At 45.8% G+C, this 27642-nt stretch overlaps 1 protein-coding gene across 1 annotated transcript in view; it reads right to left on the minus strand.

The window, feature by feature from the left end:
• The window catches only part of GPR132 (G protein-coupled receptor 132), an 85039-nt gene extending 61478 nt beyond the window's left edge, over positions 1-23561 (minus strand). Inside the window, exon 1 of the mRNA XM_010584129.1 lies at positions 23287-23561. The gene's annotated coding sequence lies outside the window, so the exon portion shown is untranslated. The remainder of the gene's footprint in view (positions 1-23286) is intronic.
• Positions 23562-27642: the final 4081 nt, after the last annotated feature.

Raw genomic sequence — 27642 nt, forward strand, 5'->3', positions numbered from 1 at the left:
GCAGCTCGGTGGCAGAGACTCCAGTTCCCTTGTGCCACACTAGGAATGTTGGTGTGCAGAAAAGTGTCCCCAAACAGGTCACCGCTGATGCCACAAGAATATTTCAGAGCCTCACATGGCTGAAGGAGAGACAGAAGTCTTGTGCAGACCAGGATGAAGAATCAAAGCATGAAGTGAGAATTAGGCGGAAAGAGGTCACTTGCTGGATGGCCCAGAAACTCCTAGAGTTGAGAATTGGCTCTTGATCTCTAGTCAGAGGGTTGGAGACTTGAATCTCCCTAGTATTGAAGCAGCCTGTGACACAGACCTGCAGCAAAGCCATCTGGATTGCTGGTCTTATGGTGATGACTTCAAGGACAATCTTGAGAGAGAAAACCAGCAGTCCCAGCTGAGCTGTAGAAGGTACTGATCGCAAAGATTTAAAGAAAGAGGAGAATTTGGAATTATCTGGCTGTTAATAATCCCCAGGCACTACCTGTTGCTTGCTCTGTAGATGGCAGCACAAGGAAACCAACCAACTTCGTGAACTCAGTGCAAGGCAAGTACATAGGTCTATCATTAACAGGGTCGGTGGAGGGAGTTATTTCACCTGAGACTTGAACCACTTTCAATTTTTAACAGCAATGAGTTAGGAAAACAAGAAAGAAGCCACTGCTGCAAACAAGTAGTAAAAGTAACTTGCAAAGAAAAGAGAGGTCCTATGTCATGTAGAGACAGCCTTCAGCTCATAAAAACCCCAGTGGTTACCACATAACTGCAGATCAAGAGAAGAAAGCCACCTGAATAGATTTATTAAGAGTCTGTGTTCTTTTGAGCACAAACCTGACCTTTATTCTGTGTTTAAATAGAAAAGAGGGACTCATTGTCTTGATCCCCAAATGTTTTTGCAAAAGGGGCTGGTATAGCAAAATTTATCAAAACACAACATGTTCTAAAGCACTTGGAATTTCCACTTGAAAAATGTGGGTAGCTAATAGTTCCCGATCACCTCCTCTGTGTATCTGCCCTGAAATCATTTGGTTGCATTGTGATAAAGCTTGGCTTTGCAATTTAAAGCCATAAATATGCTGTCCTGTAGAAATACAGGGCTTTTGTTTTCCCTTCCATGGGGTGCATTTGAGAGGGAGCCTGGAGGGACCTTCATCTCGTGAACTCCCAGGGCTGCTATTTCTGAGCACCGATTTCCTACTTGGGATGTAGATCTTGACCTCCATGCCCCCAGCCGACTGGTTTGCATAAACAAAAGAGCATCGCAAAGAAGTCAAAGCCGGATGTACCTACAGCAAATAAATCTCTTCCTCTCTGACAAACAGAGAATGAATTGACCTCTTGCACGTCATGTCTGGTTGTCTGACCAGAACTGTCAGTCACAACTTTCCCTCTGGAAGCCTTGGATGAGACAAGGGATAAAAGGGACATAAAAGTGACATCAGTAAGACTAAAACAATGAATGACAGGATTTCCTCTACCATCTCCATTACTTGATTCCTACAAGTTTTCCAATCACGGCTGGTCAAATCCCAGACAGTGTCTGTGTGCATTTGATTCACCCACGGCAAACTAATAAACCACCGCCTGTCACTCCCTCCCTGTGTCCCAGCCCCATTTTTGCATTCATTTTCTGGAAACGCTCCAGCGAACAAGTTCACCAGCATGAACATTTGGGCTGGAGTGAATTTTAAAGCAAACATCTGGGATCTCTGCAAACAGGAAATCCACCACACTTCTGGGCTGGAAACATTTGTAGCCGAGAACCGGGTGCTTTCACCGCTCGGGCCGTGAGATCCCTGGGAGACGCCCTGTAATCCGCACATCCAATCAAGCCCTCGCGGTTCTCCTCAAATTTCAGATGGTGAATCCTAGAAGCACAACGCTAGGAGTCATACCGCGAATTATGGCAGGAATTATTATATCGTGAGTCATGGGAAATTAATCTGTGAATACTGGACATTGCTCCTGGATAATTTGGCCATGCCCAGACTAGGGAGGATGTGAACTCCAAGGCAGAGCTTGTCTCCTCTCTCCAGCCTCGTGGAGGGGGTCCTTCCCGAGTGAACTGGGGAGATGGGAGGGGGAATCGTGCATGGCCAGCCCTTGTCCCAGCACAGATTTGGGGCTTGGGAGGAGAGCGCTCATCAGTCTCATGCTGACTTTGGAAGCAGCAATGTGGCTGCATCCATTGACTGGATGATTTACAGTGAGTTATTTGCTCAGCTTTACTAAGAATGTGACATGTGACAAAATGTCACAGACAATTCCCTCCTAGTAAGATTTTCAGCCTCAGTCACACAGAGCCATATTTTCTGGCATACACCAGCTGGCCCTATTGGACCTGCACATATTTATGCCAGCTAAGGCTCTGGCCCAGTAATCTCTGTAAGATATAGATATATATATATATATAGATATATATATATATGAATATCAGTCACAAAGCTGCTAGGAAGATCTGCAGTTTGCAGGGTCAATATGCAGGGCAGCCCATAATGAGAAGTGCCCTCTCGTGGGTCATGAAACAGTGGTATGAGATATTAGAGTACATGTGCTGCCCCTTGGATACTAGCCAAGGCTTTGGGACCCTCTCCCAGCCTTCCAATTACCTGTGAGACAGGGAAACACAGGATAACCTCCCCATGCACACACCACAGGACTAACCAATCCCTGCCAAAGCCTTCTTCCAGACCGGCCTGGGAATGGGGAAACTGAGACAGCAGCTGCTGCAGAGACGACCATGGCAACGGGGTCTGCCCCGACCCTTCCCCATCCCTTTCACACCGAGTTGGTCCAAGAGATGCAGAGACATCGGGGCAGTGGGGCCGGGCTCCTGAGTCTACGCTTAGCTCCGTTCTCAAATCTGGGCTGACCTACTGCGTTGGTGTAAATCCAGGCTAATTTGGGCCCCGTCGGTTCATGTGGGAATGATGCCTGGAATGCACATCTGTATAATTTTTGTCTTTTTTTAAGCCCTGTCAGATTCCAGGCTTGTGAAGAAACAGCATGTCGGGCAGGAAAGCTCTGCACCATCGACCAAAGCAAAGAGAGGATGGGCATGCTGCTGGGAGATGCTAAATTGTCTCCATTGTTCAGTGCAGCCTGGGAACAGGGGCTCTTTTCTCAGACCCCAGAGGTTCAACTGGGAACCCCACCTGAAGCTCTGAAGCTCACATCTGAAAACCTCTGTGCCTACCTCTGGAAAGGACGTGCCTTTCTGTGAGTAAAAAAAAAAAAAAAAAGATTGTGATTCAAATTAGAAGGCAATGGGGCAAGTTAATCCCTGGTGGCCCCAGTTCCTTTATATCTAAAAGGAATGTAGACCATGCCTTTATTTCCACCCTTCCCATTCTCGCTGTGCTTCAAGGGCTAACATCTTTCCTTTGGAAACATCGTGTGTAAAGCAAAACAAAGCTGTAGTCTCTGCAGTGCCCAGAGTGTTTCTGCAGGAAATTTGGAAAGGAGAAGTGTGCAGGTTGCTGTTGAGCTGGTCACAGACCATTCCTCCATTTCGGATCCAAATGCATGAGGCTGAGCCCTGCATGGGGGCTAACCAGGAGCAGACCTGGTTATTGGGTACAGATGACCCACAGGCTGCAATCGGTTCCCTGGAAAGCTCCTAGGTGCACCCTTTGGACTTTGGATGTGCTTCCCCACATGCAACCTAGTCCCACTCCTGCCCTCCAGTCCCTGCTTGGACTCACTGAAATTGGGGGGGGCGGAGGGCGGGGAAGAGGAGGAGGAGGAAGGGAAAAATATAAAGGAATGGCGAAGGCTCCACCCTAATTCCAGCTCAGCTGCATCAGCAACCTTCTGCTTTTATGCATTTTGAATTTAAGAATTCCTCCCGTCATCGCGGAGGTTTCTGGTGCAACACAGCAACCCGCAAGCTGGAGGAAAGAAAGTCTCCTTGTGCCTCCATTCAACCGGCTCAGTGCTCTGCAAAGACTTTCTCTGGCAGCTGTGAGCCCTGGGTAAGGATTAGGAAGGCTTCAGATGGTAGGCGTCTCACTCATTTGTTCGTTGGTTTGGATGTTGTTTTAAGAGCAGTACGGTCTCTTGTTCTGCTGTCCCAGCGGCCAACTCCCAGTGCTGGCCTCAGGTTTACTCTGTCAGAAAGGCTTGGAGTATACACCCTCAGGCACCTCCTATTTATCTACACAACAGGGCTGTGGGAAGGGAAGTGCTGTTAACCCTTAAAAAAAATAAATTAACGTAGAGCGACTGACAGGCAGATGAAGGCTCAGAACGCCAGAAGAACTGAGAGAAAAATCAAAGGGATGCGAGGAACAGTCCCGCATGACTTTCCCAGGAGTGGCACAGGTAGGACATGAATCCCAACAGCCTGGTGGTCCCCAGTGGACGTGCCAGTCCTCAGGCCACAGAGTGTCCGTGGTGTGAAGCACTCTGAAAAGAAGCCTGAGAAGAGCAGAGACTGGCATGAGGGAGAGGCCAGCCATTCTCCTGTATATCTTAGGATGCAGCTCAGCTAGTATCATATCACGCTGCGCTAGAAATCACATTTGCTTGCTGAGTTCCCAAGATAAAGCAGCACATAATATCTCAGTAATTTTCCATCCATCCATTCAGTCTCATACACTCAGCATTTACTATCATCAACTTTATTGTCCCTTCCAATGAAAACAGCCCCACAGCTCTGCCTTTATCTTCACCTTATCTCCAGGCTTCCAGGCTGCGGGAGCTCTCTGGAAAAAGTGAGATTTTTCTCAAAGAGAAACACGATTGCAGGCAGTTCACTTCAGATAGGTCCTGCTACTTCTCACTCTTGTAGTGGGGAGGCAACCCCATTAGAAGCCCATTTATTTAAGTGGAATACTTCAACAGCTGGGAAAAAACCCACCCTGCTGCTGAAAGCGTGAGAGATTCACATGACTCCAGCCAGCAGAAACCAGGGGAGCTGTGTGGCCCAACAAAACAGACCCTTCCCTGAGTTGCCCAGTGTTTATTCTGAGCAGGATTTTCTGATAGTTTTCCCTGATCAGATGCTCCCTTCCTGATGGTGCTACATACACCAGCAACCAGAACACAAGAGGACACCTCACATTTTTTTCAGATAATAGTGGACTTCAGGGCTCATGGGGCCAGGAAACATTTCTAGAAGACGCAGGGAAATGGAGCAGAAGGTCCTCTGGACCATCACTGGTGGCAAGGAGGGTTCAGGGAAGGATGGCAGGCGCTGCCATGCAGTCCATGCTCAGAGCAAGGCTTGCTGGGTGTGATGGTTGTGGTGCAGAGCTTACACTGCTCTACATGCTGGAAATTGTATCAAGCACTCTCTCCACTTAGTTCAGTTTCTTTAAAAAGTCCTTAAAAAGTATTTGGAGAAGCTGAAAGAAGCCTTGACTTGAAAGAGGAAGTGTGGATTGAAATCCAAAATGCTTTCAATTCACTAAGTCTACATGAGAAGCATGATTTAAACTGAGATATGTGTTGCCTAACTCAAATGCTTGTAGTGACAGTTACATTAACCTCTCTGGCACCTGAAAGAAGATCACATCCCACTAGTACCAGCTCTAAACAACAAAATACGTGCCAGTTGAAAAGTTAACACGCAACTGGCATTATCTCTGTTTTCTATCCAGGCTGTGCCAAAATACTCTTTTCTTACAAAGACTTGATCCAGCTCAATTTAGAGGAAAAAAAAAAAAAAATCAATTCTCTGAGTCTGAATCCTAGCACTTGGCAAGCTGTGCCCTGGCGAGTACAATTCTGTAAGCAGGACACGTCTTGTTCACTGGAAAAGCTTGAAAACCAACACCTCGGGGTGCATTATTGCAGGAACTTTTCATCACAAGGGAGCAGTTTCCTGAAATCACACGGTGAAAAGGGTGTGGGAAGGTATGGAGTTCTTCTTCGATTCTACCCTGGTGAAAATACCTTCTGCAGAAGCAAGACTACTTGTTCCCAGGCTTAGACTTACCCTGCACGCTCTTGTTCTGTGGGCATGTAGCATCATGAAGCACAGCTGAAATCTGTCCTGCCTCAAGGCCAAGGGAATTGAGCGACCTGGTACCCTATTGGAGGGGATGCTTTGACTGGCTCCTGTATTTGGAAAAGCCATGATTAAGCAGAGCTTGAAGGCTGAGTACCATCCTCAAGGTCTAGAGCGCAGCAGGACCTCTAGGATCAGATCCCGCGGAAGCAGAGCTGCCATAATACGATGCCGAGAGGTGCTATATAAATATGTCATTTCCAGTGATTCACTCTTCCCACAGATTCTTGTCTGTGCCGTGTTTCTATTAGTGTTATAAGCAATGTGGGTGAGACGGTGTTTTACCAAGGACAATATCTATGATTCAACACTTTCTCCTATCCTGCTAGTTTGAGAGCACGTAAAAGAGAAGTTTGGATACAAGACACATTTTGCAGTTCCTCCATATGCTGGAGGGTGTGATTGCTGAATTCTCACTTCCCTGACCCAAACCTTTCTGCTTATCTGTACCGTGGCTCTGCCTAGAAGCTCCAGCTGAACCTCAGGTGGTGGTTGTGCTGGGTGCCATACACAGACGTGCCCCAGATGGCACCCTGGTGAGAGCAGGGACCAGGCTAATGCATATTTGCAAACTCTTCTTCTCTCTCTATCACACACCCCCAACACCAATTTTTTTTGAGAATTCATCCCCGTTGCTTGTCCCCACGCTCCCAAATGAGAACTATTGAAATTGCCTGACTGTGCAGCTCCGGATGAAGCTGTTGCTCTGGAGCAAGTACAGACAGACAGAGTGATTGCCATAGCAACAGAAGTTATGTGTGAAATCCCTGGGAACCGGTCCTCCTCCTCCTCCCCCACCCATTCAGGTCCCTTTTCAGATTTCTCTCCTTTTTTTTTTTTTTTTCCCAAGGTGCCAGTATCAATTCATTCCTTGAGCTGAATACCTAGGGGGATGCTGTGGAAACAACCCATTGGGTTACAATAGCTTGCCACCAGTTACTGCAGTGGAGGGACAACTTTGTGGAGCATCATATTGGAAAAACGCATCCTGCTGGGTCTTGGGAAAGTCTTCATAAGGCGAATTGAAAAAGAGCAGATAGTGGGAGGGTTGCTGCCTACATTTAGGACCTCAAGGGCATATCCCAAATTTGTTCCTGATCAAATCTGCACTGAACTATTTACTTTTTGAGGTGCTAAGTCAACAGATGTGCATCAAAACAAATTAAAACCATTTAACATCAAGCTGCTAATGGTTATAACCACACAAAATAATGCAGGTTATTAACCCCATAATAAGGAGCTCATTAAAATGTGAATTACCAATTAGGTTACTTAGGAGTTCCATTAGGAGAAACACAAGCAACAAAAAAACCACTGAATATTTGCCAGTTGCTGGGTGCAACACACTGTGAAGACCGATGGCCAGGGAGATGTGTGCAGCTGGCATAGACTGGCAGAATTGCTGAGGGCTGCAACACAACCAAACTGTCTTAAACCAGAACAGGATCAAGTTCAAACATCTCATGGACTCGACTCGGACCTTGCGGAAGAGCATTTTATACAGTGAGTGCTGGAAGTTTCATCTGCACTCAGGATTACAGATAACAATGCTACCACTCACATTTGAGTTTGGATTGACATTTAGTTCCCTCGGCAAGCAATGTTTCCTTCAGGTCAAAAGAGGCATATTTAAATGCCCCCTGGACATGACAATCAGCCCCAAACTTACCAAAAGCTTTTTATGTTGCAGACTCTGACAAGAGGGACATTTAAAGGGACAGCTAAAACCAGCATGACCTTGCACATAGGCATCCTCAAATTGCTTTGGAGAAGAGTTTTACTACTCAAGTCTGTGCCCTGCATTTTACTATTTCACACAGCTCTGAGGTTTTAACTTATTCTTTCCAGGTACTAGTGTTTTTGACATCTGGAGGGAGCTGGCAGCCTCCCAGAGCTTGCTTTGCTTTATATATGTAAAAATATATTTTCCCCGACATACTGAAAATGGCATGCACAGAGGAGACCTTTAAGCTTTGTTTTGTTGCTGCATAAAAGCAGCACAGTAACGTGCTTATGTTGAAATCACCAGTTCCCAAATGGCATCCTTCTTGCTTTCCCACTCACACTTCAGCGGATTTCAGATATCACCAGAGAATCTGAAAAGCAGCAAGTGCACTGCCTGGCAGACAAGCTGAGGGTATAGAAAGATAGAGACAGAAATGTGTATCATCAGCTCTTTTTCACTCATACACTTAACTCTCACAAACCTCAGACTTGAGCTGAATGGTCCAAAACAGGCTTTTAAAATATCAAGAATAGGACAGAGATTTAAATGATTCTGACTTAAGAAAAATGCTTTTAAAAAAAACCAAATCCAAATTTTCCCTTCTGAAGGCAGGGAAAGCCCCAAAGTGGCATGCACTTCTCCAGGTGGGAAAAGGAAGAAGTAAGATGTTCCAGGAAAGGCTGGGGAGCATGAGGAGGGGTCTCTGACAGACAGTTTCCTGAAGTTCTCTGAAAGCATCCAAAAGGGGCACTTTTTCCACAGGAAAGGAGCCAGTGTTGGCCCTGCAAGGACAACAGCTGTGATAAACCCCTTCTGTTCCACAGCTGAAGCTCTATACCTCAGGGACCGCACGACCCAGGGACATCCATTACAGTCAACCTAAATGAGTCTTCCCACAACGACTGAACTTTCGGCAGGAGGTACATTTAGTCCAGTAAATCGCCTACCACTTAGACAACACCCATCTTTATCCATGCTTCAGCTTCATCAACCCACATTTGCTTTATGTTCTTGTTCATCCTTTCTGGTTTTATTAAGATAGCTGGTTACTACCCATGTTTCCTGTTAACTCAAAATACATCAAGGAACAGCTCAGGGGAGCATATTCCCTGTAGTACAGGCTGTGGCTGGCGGTGGGGCCAAAGAGCAGGGACGGCTATCTGTAGGCTCCCAGAGCCCATGAGAGCAGCTCCCATACGGCTGAGCTGGGCTCTTCCCTCAAAGCAATGGGAAATCACTGGAGTGCCAAGCTCAGGGACATGTCAGGATATACCCCACTGTGGGTTTATACCGCACTGCCTAGTGCTGGAGTGAGCTCAGGTGGGAAAGTGGCTTTTGCTGAACTAGAATGCCACTCCTGCAGCTGGCAGACATTTGGGAAAACTCCATTTCAGCCTCTGCTTAGGCCAGCTCGCCATCCCCATCGACAGCCCTGCTCGCCATGCTCGGTTTCACTCATGGTACCAGCAGCCATCCCAAAGACACTTGGGCAAAATGAACCCAGGGTGGGGGAGAAGACATAGGAGTTAACTGCTCCATCCCAGAATGTCACTAGTCCCTGACAGCCCGCCCCCCGCAACATCCCATGGGGAACATCAAGGTGTGGAGATGAGACACCATGCGAGGGACTGCCAGGACGTGGTGACTCCAGGCAAGTACAAAGCTCTGCTGAAGCAGTACTTTACATGGGGGCATGAGATCAATGTGTCTGTATTTCTTTTTGATATAACTAGACTGCCACTTCAAGGGGAGGAATTATGTGAGCTTATCAGTAATATCTTTAGGCAGCCCAAGGTGAACATCTGAAAGTTATTTAATAGGCAAGACTCTGCTTTGAACAGGCAGCAAATCAAGGTCATCTCATTCAACAAAATCACAAAGAACAGCAAAAGTGTTAAATCAGTATGGTCATATGTTTACAGTGAATAATTTAAGCAGCACCAGAGCTGAAGCCAAAAAGATTTGTTTCAATGCTTTGAATTTAGCACTGTTTTCAGAACCACATAAAATGGTAAATTATGTTCTTCTATCCTACTGGTCTTATGGAAACTCAGTCCCTCCCATCAGGACTTTGTAAAGGATATTTGCCTTAAAGATGGAGTGGGGACAGGTCCTGTTCTCTTTCATCTTCCCCAGGATGTTAACTTTTACCCATACACTTTACTGAGGACAAAAGCTGAGATAAAACAGGTGACTTAACCAGCATTGTTCAAGAAAGAACTAAAAAGATGTTAAGTGTATTTTAAACTAGAACTGTGCTGTAATCTCAGCTGGCATAGACTGACATATTTCCAATGGTATAATGGACCTATGCCAATTTACATCAGCTGGCCACAGCATAAGATGTTGAAACCAACTGGAAAAACTCATCTGATATTTAAAAGCAACATATGGGAGCAGCAGAGACTCCAGGAAGTCACTCCATTTAGGATATTTTGAAAACAAAATATATCCTACTGTAGTGTGGAAGGAGGTGTATTAACTTGTATCTATGCCCTATGGACAGTAATTACAATTTAAATGTTATTAATATTGCTTCACATCTTACTTAACACTCATTGTCATGGCCTTTTGGGGCAAATGAGTAGAAAGTGAATGTTGCATTGCCACATGTGTGTGTTTAGGGAAAACAAATTTTAAATGAACCAACAGAAATGCTTGCCCTGGCAGGACTTGCTTTTGCAACTCAAATGCTACTGCTCGTAAAGAATATGTACAAAATGTAGAGATTCAGATAGCTACCAAATTTGAAGAAACTAGTATTTAGTGGCCACAGGGGTTATGCTTCGTATACAGACTGGTTGCTGTGAATTGTCCCATCTACCCATGGGAGTGAAGTTATGAATGTGTTCAGCACACCCATATTCAGCAAAGTAACCTCAAGAGGACATCAGTATAACCTGGAGAACTTTCCTCAACCAGGGTCTGTCTCACCTTTGGTTTACATGAGAGTTCAATCTGCAAGCTTGTCGATGCTCAAATGCACAAATGGTGTTGTTTGTGGAACAGACACTATGAGAGGATGACACAGACAAACATGGGAAAAGCGTCTGTTTTCTCACTCTTCCTTGGCAGCAGGTGTAAGAGCACAGTGCATATTTTGCAGTGATTCAGCATTTGACTACCTAAAAAAAACCCCCAGTATTTCCAACTCTGTTTCCCTTATGTCCTTTTACTTCTTTGAAGAAGCTGCAGTGATGAAAGCCTTACTGTAAAGATTAGTCTCCTCTATAAATGCAAAGTAAAACTGTGATTTTTGTTATAAAATATGACCCTGCTATTGCTACAGGGTTTATGAAGGAGGATTAAGTTAGTCCCTGTGAAAAGTTCAGATGGGGCATAACGTTAAAAGGTATTTCATCAATGGAAGTAACGTTGAGGCAGTTCAAAGTTTGGCACAGCTTCCCCAGCTTGACTGAAAATCTCATGCATTATCAATATACTCAGCGTTTCTACACATTGAGCCCATCACAGACCTGCTCCAAACCCCACAGATTTCAGTGTGCTCTGTGTCAGGTCACTTACAATTGTTGAGAACAGAAACAGAAAGTGACATGTGTCAAACATAAATCAATGGCACATCAATACTGCCAAGAACAGGTTTGCAAACACTAACACCTCCCCTTCCATCCCATTTATTAGAATAAATTCATGCAGGCATGGGTAAGAAACAATGAAACTGAAATTTTAAACTTTCCTTCCCTATTAGCTGGCAAGAGGGTATGGAGGAGAATTCATCTCAGAGATGTCTACAACTCAATCCCTGCAGGAAGCTGAGTACAAGGGCACAGCAGATACCTAAGGCTTCTGTTTATGGACTTGAAAGCTGTATGTGACCTTGTGGGGATGGTTTGGGTGGAAGGACCTAGATCACTATCAGGCTGTTTCCTTGTAACTGTATAAATTCCAGGGCAGTTGGTCACCCTGAACCCAATAGGTGGAGGGGCAGTTATGCATGAACCCCTTTAGACCCTGGCAGAGCTTTTTTTCTTACCAGATTGTCACGTTGTGATACGTTCTCCAGCGAGAAGGGTTAATTACCCTGCCTGGTTGGCAACAGTGGTGATTCTTCATGCTCTTACAATGACCATAGAAGAGCCATGTGAAGAATTGCTCTGCAGAGTTGTCTCTCCAGTGACTATGGTGCCTAACATAGGTTAAGCTCCTGACTTTCAAGCATCTGAGATTGTATGAGAGGACTTCAGGCCTGGATGTGGCCCCGAGTGTCCTCAGACACTTTGGGGAATAAGCCAGACAAATCCAACCAGGCAGCAGAACCTGCTCACCACCATCACAGCATTGACTCATGCCCACAGCCTTAGCCTTAGATGGGTAGAAAATGTTAAAGTTAAAAGGCAAATCATATGCATTATGTACAACAAAATGCCTGGTTTATACTATTATGTTTTGATTTCCTCAGGAAAACTAGGATAATTAAAGGCAGGAAGGACGATCATAAATTTGAAAGAAGAAAAGGGGATAATGGCTCACCTGAATAGGAAGTTTTAAATAGTCTATCGTTGCCTCACCATGATTTGGAAAATAGTATACCTTACACTTTTACTCTTGCTTGCAAAACATAGAATAGATATTATACTATGAATTAAAATAGACTTGCGTGGTAACCTGTACCCAAAATGACCAAATACCTATTTTAATTTTAATTATACGTGCTACCCTTTCACAGCGTAGACATATAGTGACTAATAGCTAGTTTGGGGAGCCATTACATGAAAACGAAGAGCTAGTCTTCGGCCTTTCAGTCACAATAAACTCTCCATCACAAGACTTGGCCCCTTTGTAAACCACTCAGCCTCTAACACATTGTCACACCTAGACAGATAAATATGCCTCTTTAAACCAGAGAGACAGACCCATGTAATATCTAGTTAGCCATGCTTTATAATAGTTGTTCTCTAATGTTCTTCCTTTGTATAAGGGAATATGTTGGGGCAGCTGAAATTAATATAAATAACAATAATGTATATGTCGTCAATCAAGATGAGGTGTTCCACTCTGCAGGGGGTTGTGCATCTTTATAGTAAATCTTCTCTCTGTGTCCCCCCATTATTTCATAGATGTCCTGGTTTCAACTGGGATGGAGTTAATTGTCTTTCTAGTAGCTGATACAGTGCTATGTTTTGAATTTGGTATGAGAGGAATGTTGATAACACACTGATGTTTTCAGTTGTTGCTAAGTAATGTTTAGTCTAAAGTCAAGGATTTTTCAGCTTCTCATGCCCAGCCAGCGAGAAAGCTGGAGGGGCATAAGAAGTTGGGAGGGGACACAGCCAGGGCACCTGACCCAAACTGGCCAAAGGGGTATTCCATACCACGTGACGTCACATCTAGTATAGGAACTGGGGGAAGTGGGTGTGGGGGGATCGCCACTTGGGGACTAACTGGGCATTGATTGGCGGGTGGTGAGCAATTGCTTTGTGCATCACTTGTATATTCTAATCCTTTTATTATTACTACTGTCATTTTATTAGTGTTATCATTATCATTATTAGTTTCTTCTTTTCTGTTCTATTAAACCATTCTTATCTCAACCCACGAGTTTTACTTCTTTTCCCAATTTTCTCCCCCCTCCCAGTGGGTGGGGGTGGGAAGTGAGTGAGCGGCTGCGTGGTGCTTAGTTGCCGGCTGAGGTTAAACCACAACAATAGATGAAATAGAAGAAGCATGGAGAAAGGTAGTAGTACCCTTACTTCCTGATAGGGAACTGTTGGACATAAGGGCAGGAGGATTAAGTAACTTGGGTTCAGGAAGTCGGGGCTAGAACTAGGAACTGACCCTGCACTACTCGTCCCACCATCTCAACCACCAGCCTGCACTTCCTCTCATTTCGTAACACCAAAGTGGCGTGCAATTTGAAGATTAGACAATGTAACATTTCCTTTGAAAATATAATATTAATTTTGGGTCCTTGATTACCAGTCTGAAATCCAACAATTGTTCACATATCTGCATATTGCCATCGTGATTGTTTCTCTGAAACAATACTTATGTAAGCACCACATTGTCCAGTCAGAATAGCAGCCCTGGAGCCTTGGGATGCCCCTTTAAAACTGTTTTCAACAGCTCAGAGTTACTGTACACGCATGGCCTTTCCCTGATAACCATGCTCAAAATGCAGCTAACTCAGCCAGCGTTTGAGCAAGATGGTGCCTTACTATGGCTTTGGTGCAGCCAAAACATGTTGCTGAAACCTGCACGGTAACCAGAGATGAGCAGATCCCAAATATTTTGATAGGCAGAGCCCCATAAAACATCAAGTTAGAAACTCGGCAGCCCACAGACACCCATGACTTCAGTGGCTGCTTCAACCTGTATCTAAGCAGCAACCCACATGAGTCAAGTGGTGGGAGTGAATTTCTCATTCCCTTCCTTCAGAGCTTCCGTTAGTGTTGCTACAGTCGCTGTTACGGGCACTCGAGTGATGCCGTATGATTATAATGTGCTGTCACCCTCCCAAACGTGTAGGCGGATTTCATATCTCTTACGTTTAGCGAAAGCCTTTCCACCCAGAAGAATTGCCAGGAATTCCTCAGCCTACTGTGAGCAGCACTGCCTGAGCAGAGAGTTGAAGATCTGCCACTTCTGGTGAAGATCAGATAAGAATGAGGAGTCTCTCTACGGGGTGCAAATTCAAGAGCAGAGGGCCTGCTGCTGACACACTCTGCTGTAGGCCTCTGAAAGCCCCACAATAGTAAATGCTTGGAAATAATGTGTGTGAAAATGAAGAAGAATTGGCTAGCTGGCCACACACATTTTGAGGTTTCTGGATCATAACCTGCGCTGTGAATCCCAGCCAGAAGTTGGTGGGCAGCCAACACAGAGAAATGGGGGCACTGGTGGAATGGTCCGGCAGTTTTGTAAGGTAACCACTGAAGTTCCCAATAGGTCCTCTCATCTTTTCCCAGATTGGGTGGTGTTGTCCACAGGGGAAGCAGAGACACCGAGAGGTGATGGACAAAACTAGGATTCACATGTAGCATTAATCTCCTGTCTATAGTGAAAGTCTAGTTGAGGTTGTGAGCTAACAGGAGTTAAGTCCTTGAGGTATGGCAGTGTAGCATAGCTTTCTCCCAGTTCCCACACTGAAGAACCATAGAACTACCACAGGGATATCAAGAAGGAGATGAAATTTATCTCTCCTCTGGCTCACGTTGATTAGTCTCCAGAAAAGGGGAATAAATAGCACCACTGCAAAGGACATCTGCAATCCTCATGCTGGGACTGGGCTTCTCCATGTGATAATTCATGTCCTTTTCTTTACCTACCATACGTTTGCCTTGCCCACCCCTGGCTGTACACACCTGGAATGATCTAACCCCATGCAGCTGGGATTTTCCATCTCTTCTGCAGCGACTTTCCTTCCACTTGCCGTAACGCTTTCCCCCCACTATTCAAGTTCTGTTGATTTTGCTTGCATTTTCACATCTATTGGCCCAAGGAACATTGCTGAAAATCACAGCTGTAAACATGCCGTGAACTCAGAGGCAGCCAAGTCTCCATGTAGGTGGAGAACCAGAGGACCAGAGTGTATGGTGGTTTTAAACCCTTATTCTTCTGGACAATGGAGACTTTGCAAGCCAATCCTGCTGGAGATCTTGTCAAGTCATCAAATCATTATCCCCTTTCCCAGTCTGAGTGTGGCCCATGTAGCCCCACCATTGCCAACTGATGAGCCCTGGTTCTCCCTCCCACTCAGCAGCATTCTTTCATGGTAAGGTTTGTCTCTATATCAGACTATACCTTGCTGCCTCCCTTTTTTTCCAGGCTATGTATGAGTTTATTTCCTTTGATCTTCCTAGTAAATAGGTCATTCCTTCCACCCTCTTGTCTATACCAGTTAATCTATAACACTACCTGTTTGCCGGCACTCTGTTCAGTAGGCCCTGCCCCAGTGGTATTCTTATTAGCACTTCAAAAGTGGATTGATCTGGGTTTTTTTTAATGAATTATCAGTTGTAGTTTTCTATCAACATTTGCATCCAAGGGTCTTTTCTGGATTAGTGCTCTCCACAACCTCTGGCTTACTGTTTTGACCTCTCTTCAATGAGCATTATTACACTGTGGATGTTTCTGCACTTAGATTTGTTCAATTTCTTGCTATTCCCACTATGTCCCACTCTTCATTTCTTGAAATCCCTTTAGGATGGTGCTTCTAATAAATTATTTGCAATTCACACTCCAGCTGGGTGTTATCTTTGAATTTGATTGATGTATTTTTCTTCTCCTTCCTCGATGCTACTGCAGATGAATATAATGTCCAACACAGCAGGAGTCCCTGAGGAGCCCAACATGGCAATATTTACAAGCATACTCCACTTTCTATTGTAAGGGCTGATTTTAATCTCTTTCATTGTTATTCTCTGTATCCACCCTACAACTTTCTTGTTCTGCTTTGGGCCCAGTCCAACCACTGTTAAAGTCAACTGTGTCTGCATGGAATCTTATAGGGACGGATCAGGATCTACAGGAATATTATGTCTGAAGAAACGGAATAAAATTACTTACTGAAATCAAGGAGCTCTCTGCAGGAGAGCTCTCTGTACAACCAGTTGTCTTGTCAATGAGTGAAACCCTTAAGGGCAAATTTACTGAGCAACTCAAGGGACTGTATCCCGCTCCCTTTCCTGCCAGCATGGCCCACTATGGTTTATACTCCATCCCACATGATGGATAAGCAGCTGCTTATTCTTCACTCTCATCACCCAACACACACCCCCTGTGGTTTTCCTCCTCCCGTCAACATTGTGAGCATAATCTGACTGTAGAATCTATCACTTGGATGCAACTGCTTCTCTTAATGTGACCTGTCTTTGTGTGTAACACATTTCTGTTTTGTTCTTCCTGCAGAACAACTACTAGTAGTTTCTGATTATTAGAGACCAAGTTTCACCTGGAAAGGATGTTAAGTTAATTGATCTGTAATTCCCCTTTTGGAAAAGAAGCGTGATATTTTCCCTCTGCCAGTCATCAGGGCTTCCTCAGTTCTTCAGGAGCACTTGAATATAATGGATAATGGGCCTAAGAGTTTTTCAGCTAATTCCTTTAATACCCTCGGGTATGTACCATCTGGCCCTCTGTGCCGATTTGAATGCATTGTGCTCTTAATATTTCTTTGCTGTTTCTTTAATGATTTTGCTAACTTTTAGCTCTCAGCTTCTTGGCTTCCTTTGATTGCTCATTGCACATAATGTTTTTAAAGGAAATTTAGAAAACTGAAATAGGTGATGATTTTTTCAGCTCACTGTATCCATGGCAGAAACGAACTCACTTTTAAAATTCACCTTTCCTCAAGAAGCATTGAGTCTTAAAAGTCTGAGCTGCAACTAATATCTTTCACCCTATCCAAGCAAGGCTGCATCTACAGAACATTTCCTGCTATTTGAAAGGTCCCATGCAAAAAAATTTTCTTCTACTTTAAGACCCTATATCCAAGTCTTGTCTACTCGATCCTGGTAGGGAATTTTCCCTTCTTCCTATCATGTCCTATTTTCTCTCTCTCCAAGCACTTTTATGTGACTCTGCCTACATCTTCAAATACTTGTAGGCTCATGTCAGCTATTTTCTTATCTCTTCACCAGCTTATATCTAAGCATCACTTAATCTTCATAAATCAAACCCACACCAAATGATCTGATCATGTCTCTACTCTTCTTTGAGGCCTCTGATTTTACAGTGTTTGGCATTGGGATGTCAAGAAAATAACAGCAACCTTCCAGCTGTATCTAAGCCAAGCCAGTTAGTGTGATGCCCACTGAGAATGGCACTGGTCTTTTGCAATTCAAGCTGGCTGCCAAAAGTTACATGTAGATTGTTGTCCTATATCACCTCCCAGCCTTTCCTTACACAGCTGCTTCTGAGTGTCCTTCAGGGATATGTTTTTTCCCGAGTGCTGGTATCCTATTTTATTCCAGTTTCATTATGTTATTTCCTGGCCACATTGCTAATCTCTGTAGGTGCGACAGGGTAATTTCTCTGTTCAATAACATTCAAAACTCCTCCCATTTTAGCATCAACACCATACTGCTGTACTGTGCATTTCCCCTGCTTACTTATATGTGATTTATTTACTTTCATTTTTTTCTCCAACCTTTTCTTCCTATTCTCTCATATTCTTCCCAGCATATTTTTCCTTTAAAATGACTTCTATAGGATTTCCTTTTTTTTTTTTTTTTTTAAATTAATTTGCCTTTCTGCATATGCATGTTAGACACAGCAGGTTTATACTGGGCTATCTCTAATACAAAGTCTCCTTGAAATAGCTACAGACAAATGATGGGTCTATCCTCATGCTGAAAGATGTAGTAAAAGGTGAGTAAAATTCATTAGATGAAACAGCAGGTAGGGAGCACATCTACCAGGGCACACTCCCAGGATGGTTTCAGTTTGGATGTGAATCATTCCCTGTACAGTCCACTGAGGACGGACAGGGACAATCTTACTTCTCGCTTTTAGGTGGCACTAGATGAGAAAGCTTCTGTCTCATCTCAGGTCAGACTCACCAAAAGGACTATGCTGGGGCTGCTCTGCGCTTCTGACTTTCCTCAGCTCCTGCATGGGTGGGGAGGCAGGAGCAGGTCAGGTCAGCCTCCTGAACCCTGCCACCTCTGATGACATCGATACTGCAGGCTAAGGGTATTCCCAAGGCTGCTCTCAGGACCGGGCTTGCCTCCCTCCTGCATGGCACATGCCCTGAGCATAGCCACGGAGTGCCATGGAGGAGTACACAAGCCCCTCATACCTCTTCAGACCCAACGCTCAGGGTCCTGGCAAAGACGCAGGGAGCCCCCAGGCCCTGCGCACAACATTAGCGAGGAGACCCTTGGGCAGCAGACAGCTGCGATGGCCTTCAGGCCTCTCCAGAGGCTGCTTTCCGTGCTGTATGGATGTCGACTTCAAGCCCGGTAGTTGTGGTTGCCTTCCCTTCACCCTGAATTTGGAAAATCGTCATGCCATGGTCTCCAGCACTCCATTCCTTTGGCATGTCCAGTGAGGCAGTGTCTGCACATGGACTAGTCCACGCCTGTCAAAGTGCTGGATGGGAGGCAGAGCAGGGTAGGACACTGGCTAACTTCCCTGAGCCTTCAGGCTCCAGAGAAGAAATGACCCCTTTTATCTCCAGAAAAATGAAAGAATTGCAGAGACAATAAACAAAGGGCTGCATTAAAACCTCTGTTTGCAGGAGATAGTGAAGATTTCAATGATACCGTGCTCCCCTGCAGGAGGAGGGATTAAGAGTGTTACAGGACAGATTTACAAACCCTGGAGAGAGTAAGTAGGCAACGGAAATCTTTGGCAATTCCCTTCTCTTCCTCTTCTGGGTCTCACCCTGGCTTCTGGTAACACTTAGAACAAAGCCACCAGCTCTTGCTTATTTTAATGTGTTCTCTATTTCGCCTTGAACCCAAACATCAAAGGTCTGGCTCAAGCACTTGCAAGTAAAAATAGCTCTAAAGCCAATATATTTAAGGCCCCTGAATGATATCTCTGAAATAATTCATCCTAAGCCCATGAGAGGGGAATGGTGGTGTTTGTTAAAGGAATATGTGCGTTGTGCTGATAGTGGGCAGTACTGACATGTAAAGAGCAATGACTGATACTGCAAAACAAAAGGAAGGTGAGAAAGGGGGCATGAAGACTGCATTGCACTGTATTGTGGAAGAGCAGCAAAATATATTTAAGATAAAAGCCAGTTTCAAGCTGCCTTTATTTTCTTTTCCAATCTGATCCTTCTTTTCCCTTCTTAGAAATTTAGACTTGAATGTGTCTTTCTTGGTACATGAGAGTGTGGTAAATCTTGGTACATCCGTGGTATGCGGGAGTTGACTCTCTCCCATACAGTACTGCAAATTGTTTATTACTGTGCAGGACTCATTTCTTCTCTGTGACTTGCCCATCTTTGAAGTAAGATAAATCAAGGCTATGAAAGCATCAGACACATCCCATGTAGTCCCTTTTTATCAGCTTTTTGTCTCTATTGTTCTGTATTTGAACAAAACACTATGCTTTCTACTCTTTGTCACTACAAACTTTTGCCTTAAATTCCTTTACTTCATAGCTAAATAATGTTTTCTTTTTCCATCTTCTAGTAATAAGGTAAATGCACCTTTGCAGTCATTATTCCTTACTGCCTTTACATCTGCACTTTCTCACTGAAACTTGGGCAAGGGTTGCTTGAGCCATTGCAATAGCATTACCAGGTGGGATTTTCTGGAAGAGATCCATGTAAGTCCTGTCTTCCTCTGATTTGATGTTTTTCATCACCATTTTTCAGCAAATGGTTCCCAAACACAACATTTCTAATTAGTCTTTTGCAGATACAATGGAGGGGTGCTGCAGGGTATTCCACAGACTCCTGCCCATCTTGACAGACATTTTATGAAATCTCTTGAGTTGTGAAGGAGGCTTTCTTTAACAGGATGGTACTCAAAAGAAGTTGGAAAGTATACTTGATTTTAAGCACAGACACACATCCTTCAAAGGCTGCTACACAGAGAAAGCCACTAAAGTGAGTATATCCTTATGGCTCACCAGTGAGGAACACGAACATGGCCATATGGAGCAGATGAAAGTTTCAAACCACTGTGAGCAGTGCAGTCAAGAGTCCCATTAGTTGAGCCAGAGAAGAGGAGAATAATGGGTCAAAAATGGCCAAATACAACGGGCCAAATGCTGGAGGGTGTGAAAAAACCAGACCTATGCCTTGCAGCCCTCAAGGCTGCTCTATTAACGTGAGGGCTCACTGCATTTATTTAAGCAGGATGAACAAGATAAAAAGAGCTTGTTGGTGTTGGATGCTGAGGCAGTGTTTAAGACATCCCTGACTCACAGCTTGCAAGCTGGGACTCGTTTTGCAAGTTCAGTCCCTGTTCAGATAGGATCAGGGAATGTCTCTGGGCTGGATTGCGAAGGAAGCAGAGTCTTGCCAAATATGCTCTGCCCACAGCATCGTCCAGACCCGTCAGATGATATTTCTTCTAATTTTACTAATGTATGCTTGGCCCCGATTCCACACTACCTGAGGCTACAGCCGTAATAAAAACACAGCACACATGCTGTGGGTGGGTGCGTGCAGCTGGTGGGAGTTGAGGCACGTGAAAACGAAAAACACAACCCTTTCTTAATTGCAGCATAGAAATCAAGAAATAATATTCTTCTGATTCCCTGGCTTCTCACTCTCACTCTGGCACACCCTCACCCATAGCCCTATCAGTTGCCAGAGAAAATGACAACAGGTTTCCTCCGTACGTAGGTTGCTCCATTCCCTGAGCAATGCTTAGATTTTCGGGCAGAAGTGGGCTTGTATGCCACACACAGCTTGTGTTCAGGTGTGGCTCCTATGCTAGCACCATCCCACGTACACACCTTGTGGGTTGCACTGGTGGATGGGGTGTTGGTGGTCTAATCCCTACCTGAGGATGAAACCGTCAGGCTACTGTCCTGCCGTGGTCATGCCGTGGGATGGAGTGAATGAGCCCTTGACACACGTGTGGGAGGTGGGTTGTATTGCAGTTCGGGGCTGTGTGAAAATCTCACTAAGCAGCTCATGGATTTGGAAAAGTTGGACTTCTTTGGGCCATAAGCCCTCCTGAATATACAACTTAAAACATCATCACCATTGTGTCTGTAGAAAAGAAATTAAAACTGAGGCCCAAGAGAAGTCAGGGGCTTGATAGGGAAAAGCAAAGCTAGTACTAGTGTCCGTGGGACTTGTTAGTCAGGGGACATGGGGAACCTATTGACTTTAACCAAGAAACAGTGCCAAGCCTAGGACCAGACCTCCAGTTGTTTCTAGGCCAGGTGTGCTGCCTCAGTGAGGGCGTTTGCCCTGGGTGTGCATACCTCCATCGACCAGTACTGACCCTCATCCTGAAAGGGAAGGGGCAGAGAGGAACTCCTTAGTGCAGCCTTGCTTCTGCTCTTGGGATGTAAACACAGGCATTAGAGGGATACTCCATCAAAGGAGCAGAACATGTTGAGGTACAAATATCATGCTCACCACTGAAACCAGCCAGCTATTGCAGCTCTTGATCTCCCTACCACATCACCCCACTAACACGTAATCCTGATATCACTTGTTAGGAGCCACCTTGTTCTCCGATGGCTTGTCCCACTGGAATCACTTGCAGAAAGAATCAGCACGGGTAGTGCTGAGGAGGCAGTTTATGTGCTGGGAAATTTGGGATTTTTATGGACCAGTAAAAGTTTCAAGCCTCTGACATTAGACCGAATCCTTCTTTCCAAGCCTATAGTAAGCATTGCAGATATCGGGAGTATTTTTAGTCTAAAAGTTTACATTCATCACACGTAACAGAGTCTATATGTGTTGATTTTCAATAACAGCATTTTATTTACTGGCAGCATTTTTTGCTGGCTGATGTTTAGCGAGTCCACCTGCTGATGCCCAACCCTGCAGGATGATATGCAAGTAAAGATGATGCAAGAAACAGAAAATGGTCACTTCCTTCTTCCACTTCTTCTTTTGATTTATTTCACACAGTTGGTATATTAGTGATTGCTTTTTTCACTGGTCTGTGCTGTCATTTGTCTCAGATGCCCTAAAACCTCTTGCCCAAACAATGTACTGTCATATCAGGAGCAGTTACTTTTCCTCACTCTCTCGAGGGGAACCTCCACCCCTCTCTAGGCAAAACACATGAGATGCTAAGGCTTAAAATTTATGGAGCTTGATTTAAAAGCCAGGATGTCTCCTGGCCTCAAGGGAAGGGAAATGACCCTTGGCTTATTTTGCAGTCACTCTTTTTTAGAGAAGGAAGTGCTAATAAGCACTCACTTGAGGCACAGCAGCTTAGGACAAACGAAGGCCAAAAAGCAGCCGCGTAATTGCTGTGACTGGGAATAAAGAGGAGCCAAGGAGAACACGTGAGAATTTTCCCTTGTGAGCGGTGCTCTGCGAGCGATACACATCAGCAGTCACGCTAATGTCTGAGGCGGGAGCTACCGAACATCCAGAGCTGCCCCTGGGGGGCTGCTTCCCCTCCTAAAGCAGCTCAGCTGGAGCCCACTGCAGGAGCTGGGTGGTGGGGACACATCCACGGCTGCAGTCGGGGAGAGGAGACAGAAGGGAGAGGCAGCACTTGGGAAAGGAACTGTGTGAAAATCACCGCAGACATTGGTAGGCGTTAGACATGGAGAGAGTACCTAGCACACCCTGCAGATACGTGAGCGCTTGAGCCGTTTGAGAACATCTCCGAAACCCAGCCACGCTCACCCAGGGGAAAACTCAGGTGAGATTTGAAAGCACAGCATCCTCTGGCTCTCGGGAGCCCTCCTGGAGGCATGTCAGGGCACTCGCTCCATCTGCACCCAGCACCTTCCCCTCATGACGAGCCTCCCCACAGCCTCCCTGGTGGGGACCTGTCCCCTTGGCTGTGCCCGAGTGGCCCAGCCCTGGGTCCCCCTCCACGCACCCCAAAAGCGACCATGCTCCAGGCCCCGTGGGACACCACACACACAGCAACACAGACCCAACGCATGATGCAGCTGGGAGTCAGAAAGGGCCGTTAGTTTGTCTTACCTGGCTTGGCAATCACAGACCATCAGATTTCACCCGAGTACTGGGTCTGACGTCTTGGTTAGGCAACATATCTTGGTCGTCTCAAGACTATAGGGTCTCAGTCAAAAGTCGGGATGGGATAGACCGATCCTGCTGTTGTCTGATGCCTCATCAATGGCAGAGAAGGGCTTGGGTGAGCTGTGCCTCCATGATACCAGCAGGCAATCAGCAACGCACTACTGTAGAGGATGGCAAAAAGAATCCAGGTCCTTGCTCTCTGATCTGAGGGAAAAACAGTTTTGAACCTCAAACACAGTAATCACTTTGACCCTCAGCAAGTTAGAGTCAAGAGTCAAAAGGGGATGTGGCAACACTGCCATGTACAACTGTTGCACCACTCTTCTTGTTGCACTTCCACTTATTGCTCAAGCATGGCCCACAAGCCTTCTGGCCAGGATTTGCCAGTGTAATACTGAATAAAAGTTCAGAGTGATAGTGTATAGCATCCTCATTAATAATTGTTAATAGTTCCCAGACAACATGTAAAACGAACATAAGTAATTTCTTAATGAAAGACTTGATGCACACAAACTTGTGCACGCCATTTTAATACTAGAAATAGCTTATAAGAAAATCAAATATCAGGCAGTAAACCTAGAAGTCCTCAACAATAAATTCTTTTGTGTTCCTCATTTATATGGCCTTTTCTTGCTGTTACATACTATAAAGTCTCAGAAGGGGATTTGCTGTCAGGTATGTATGTAAACACATATTCCCACCAGATCTTTCAGAGATGATGCCCCTCTGTAGTGTCCTCATCTTACAAGAGTGAGGGAATGGCAGTACCTTAGCCTCTCCCCAACAAGCAATTCATCAACTAATAAAGGTGATTATCCTGCTGTATTTAGCATCGATGTGGCATCACATTGAGTACAATGTGCAGTCCTGGGCCCCACAATTTAGGAAGGATGTTCAGGTACTCGAATGCATCCAGAGGAGGGCAAGAAAGCTGGTGAAAGGGCTGGAAAGAATGTCCTATGAGGAGCGGCTAAGGACTTTGGGCTTCTCTAGTTTAGAGAAAAGGAGGCTGAGGAGTGACCTCATCGCTCTCTACAACTTTCTGAGGAAGAGAAGTGGAGAGGGAGGTGCTGAGCTCTTCTCCCTGATATCCAGTGATAGGATGCATGGGAATGGTTCAAAGCTGCACCAGGGGAGGTTCAGACTTGATATTAGGAAGCATTTCCTTACCAAGCGGGTGGTCAAACATTGGAACAGGCTTCCTTGGGAGGTGGTCAATGCCTGAAGCCTTTCAGTGTTTAAGAGGCATTTAGACAATGCCCTTAATAACATGCTTTAACTTTTGGTCAGCCCTGAAGTGGTCAGGCAGTTGGACTAGATGATCCTTGTAGGTCCCTTCCAACTGAAATAGTCTATTCTGTTCTATTCTATTCTATTTCTTTTACCAGAGACGTTTCCCCTTAGCCCCCGGCTGCTGGCAAAGGCCCCTGCTCACCTTCCACACATGCCACGAAGTCCAGCTCCCCTGGGGAACAGGTTGCTCAAACTGAGTCCACAAGAGAGAACTGCTAAAACACAATCTTCTCCCTCTGCGCTCTGGTTTGGTGAGTGTGACTGAGTGCAACCTCCCAGCTCGACCGCCTACGCTAACGCTCTGTCCTGGGGAAATGACACCTGAGCATTTCCAGTAAGCGCTGCATCCTTTCACTGGCTGCTTCTGGGAACTCCCAGCTGAATCACCCAGACCTCTGCAGACATACGTGCATTTCACACTGTTTCTCTCTGTCTCTGGAGAAACCAATCTATGTGCACCCTCTTAGAGCATGTGAGGTGCTCTGGCAAGGCCAATCAGCCAGATACCAGCCAGACCGAAGAGTATTTTCAGGAACACTTCAATTTGCAGGTCTGTCCCTTTTGCTGTCATATTGGGAACTGGAAGCATCCTGAGCCTTCAGAGGGAGGTGGTAAATGAACAAAAAATATGCTCTTAGAATGCATCTACTCCTATAGGAGCCACGAGCTTGTATTACTGTCATATTTTGAAGACAGAGCCACATATGTGATAAACATATTGAGGACAATTGCAGCTGACTGCCTTCTCCATAACATCTTGGAAGAGGGAGAACAGGAGTTGGATTCAGAGGGAAAAGTACTCCCCACATCATGCAATCTTGCCCTATTTTACATACTCACTTCACTGAGGAGTATTCCCAGTAGCTGGATCAAAGCACATCATGCAGAAAAACATCCTTTCTTGCTACAACAAAGTGGGAAGGTGAGATATCAGTGCACGCCTCGCTGCAAGGCTGGGTTTGCCAGGCTTCACGTTGTTTGATTGTGTTGCACCTTCACTAGCAAGACTGAAAAGCCTCTCCAGTTCCCCTCTGTTACATCTCTTCCAGGTGGAATCACCCACCTGCAGTGATTAAGTCACTTCTCAACCTGCTGTCTGACAAGCAAAAAGCATCCTGGTCCTCAATCCACAAAGCTCATTTTCCAGCTGCAGTCTCACTTCACTGATCCTCCTTTACACCCTCCAGTGTCTTCATGTTCTCTTGCTGCCCTAGCACGAGCCATTCTTGTGACAGATGCAAGATTGCTTTCCTGATTGCACGTCATTCCAGCTTCCATCCCTCTGTGAAAGACCTAGACTTTTCTTGTCACCCCACTGCATGAAGAGCATCTCTTGACATGTTGGCACCGCTTCCCAAAGCAGTCTCCCATCCTGTAGGTAGAACAGGGGTTTGCTTGAGATGGAGAGACTGCAGCTGTGCCAGACTTTCCGGATAGCATTTGTCAGAGCGTATGTAGTTTAGGCAAACAGAAATGTAAAGAACAGGCTGACTATCACTACCCCTTGCTAGCCAAGTTCTGCACATGTTCCCCAGTAAAATTCCCAAACAAGGTCAAGGCATTTAACTCATTATCATCATTATCATTCCTCCTAGACTGAAGGGTGTCCAGACAGATGACAAACACTATATCTAAATAATATGGATCACCAAAATCCACTGCTGCAACACAGCTGCTTTGGACTGGAACACAACAGCTATCCCAAGCCAGGAGTGTTACACAACCATTGCCTAGAAAGGAGGAAGTCAACAAAACTCTGGTTTAAATCGCAGCAGAAGATTAAGTAAGTTAAAACTGGGCTTGGCCAATGACATTCAGACTCCAGCATCTGGGAATGGGAGATCGTGGTAGTTCTAGTGGCCACAAGCCACCAGGAAATTAAAATTAACTTTTCTATTTGGGCGGCTGGAGGCCAGGAGCGCCATGGCCCCTACCAGCACTGAATTAGTCCTAGGTTGACCCAGCCTGACAGCACTTCATGCAACATCTGGATTTTTTTTGGATGTCTCTGCCAAGTTGCAGCTTGTTCCAAGCCTGCTGAGTTCATCAGACTTGAAAACAGGCAGCTGGCTGAGAGCTGGCAGCATCAAAGGCAAGAACTGTGCTGGGAGCAGGGCTGTCCATTTGCCAGCAATCACGGGGGCATCTGCACAGACCAGGCACAGGCCACCGGGGGTGGTCCGGGCTTCACTCGCGTTACCAGCCCCACCGCTGTGTGGCAACGGCAAGGTTGCACGGGGATGGCCAGGTCCCGTCTCCATCCCTGAACGGCTTTGCCCAGGGTGGCTGCACATGCAGAGCAGCCTACCTTTGAGCAAGCTCCAACAGGAGCCGCTCGCAAGGAGGGATTCGCCCTCCATTACACAAGCTGACAGTGCCGGGGGGGTGAGTCATGGCACCTGGGAGGGCAGCTGAGCACACAGGGCTGCCCCGGCAGAGATGCGCCTCCATCTCTCCCTGCCCGTTCCCTGCGGCCCCTTGGGCCAAGCTTGCCCATGGGCACTAACTCCAGCTGAATATTCCCCATCTCTTGTGCAAACTTCCACCCAAGCAGGGTGCTTTTCTATGGCTCCACTTAAAATTTTGGAGCCCTCTGCAAACCACAGGCCATCTGCGTTTTAACAAAACAACAGATCTGGTTTGCAAAAAAATCATCCTCTCTCAGGATGGTCCTACAGGACACGTGGATGCATAAGGACATGAGTGAATGCCACAGTCCCCAGTGGCACCCCAAGCGGAGCCGGTTGGGGTGTCCGTGCTGGCGGTGGCACGGTGGGTGACACGCATTACAGGTGTTTCCTCAGTGGCGCAGCTGCTTGGGCTGAGCTGAATTTTTGAAGAAAGCAAAGCCCTGGTGCAGTGTTTTTGTGCACGTGGAGGGTGTGCCGCGGAGCCAGAGTGTCTGGGACAGCCGCAGTCAGAGGAAGCTGCTGCGGCTGCTCGAGGAGGAAGAAGTCGGCGTCCCAAGGCTGGAGGCAGGGCGAGCGCTGGTTTTTCCCGGAGAGG

Source organism: Haliaeetus leucocephalus, unplaced genomic scaffold, assembly GCF_000737465.1.
Source record: "Haliaeetus leucocephalus isolate CR32 unplaced genomic scaffold, Haliaeetus_leucocephalus-4.0 Scaffold944, whole genome shotgun sequence".
NCBI classification, from domain to species: domain Eukaryota; kingdom Metazoa; phylum Chordata; class Aves; order Accipitriformes; family Accipitridae; genus Haliaeetus; species Haliaeetus leucocephalus.